Source organism: Nannobrachium achirus, assembly GCF_963921795.1.
Source record: "Nannobrachium achirus genome assembly, chromosome: 3".
Classification (NCBI taxonomy): domain Eukaryota; kingdom Metazoa; phylum Chordata; class Actinopteri; order Myctophiformes; family Myctophidae; genus Nannobrachium; species Nannobrachium achirus.
In genome coordinates this window covers 2210482-2211485 of record NC_137812.1, presented here as the reverse complement: position 1 = coordinate 2211485, position 1004 = coordinate 2210482, and positions in this window count along the sequence as shown.

The following is a 1004-nucleotide window of genomic DNA, read 5'->3' as shown; positions in this document are numbered from 1 at the left end:
CAGTCCTCTGTCACTGTGTGTCGCACACACGTGTCTAATGACCTTGTGTGGCTTCAACGCCGGGGCTGGCAGATATCGCGAGAGAATAACTAACCAGTGAAACTTGGCAAAAAAATATTCATTCATTCTTTCTTTCTTTATAAAAAGTGGGCGTAACGTAACATCTATTTATCTTTCTCTCTTTAATTTAGTTTCTACTAGTTTTTGTTTTTTGTTTTTACTATTTACCCATTGAGTGCTCAGATCCGGTCTACAGCCCGCCTACTGAATCGGGTCTGCTTCCAAGGACGCATACATGGGCACACAAAAAGATTTCCGTATCCGCTCTAGACCGGATCTGCAACTTGTGCGGGACTTGGAGTTTATATACAACTCTACGCTTACAAACAGCTCTGCTGCGACCCTCCTCCTGAACAGTAGATGGCAGTGTTTACCCGAGGAGGAGGAGGTGAAGCCGCGTGTATCTATTCTGCATCTAGCTTAAGGCAAGACCCAAATTAAGAGTGAACATTTTAACTCAAATCTCTGCTTCTGGGGGTCCCTGGAACAAAATATTTTGAGATGGGGGTCGACGTCGCGGCCACATAGCCTACATATCATTTTTTGGTGGTCCTCCTTGACATGACAAAGTTTGAGAACCACTGATATAGCAACATAAGTTTTTTTTTTCTTTTTTTTTCTTTTCAGAAAACTGTTTATAGGATTTAGAAGACATTTTTGTAGAATCGGCCTATATCAATGGTTATAAGGACCCCACAAATTATATGTATTTGGCCGCGGACCCGCAGGCCCCATCTCAAAATATTTTGTTCCAGGGACCCCCAGAATTTGGGTCTTGCCTTAAGCTAGATGCAGAATAGATAGACGCGGAGGAGATCGCCAGTGGTCACTCCCACCAGGAATGTGTTTCCGTGCAGAGTGTTTTCATCACATCAACAAAAAGCTGAGTTCTCTGTGTTGACAGTAGATCCTGATCCCGATCCTCTTCACTCCAACAAGCGGCC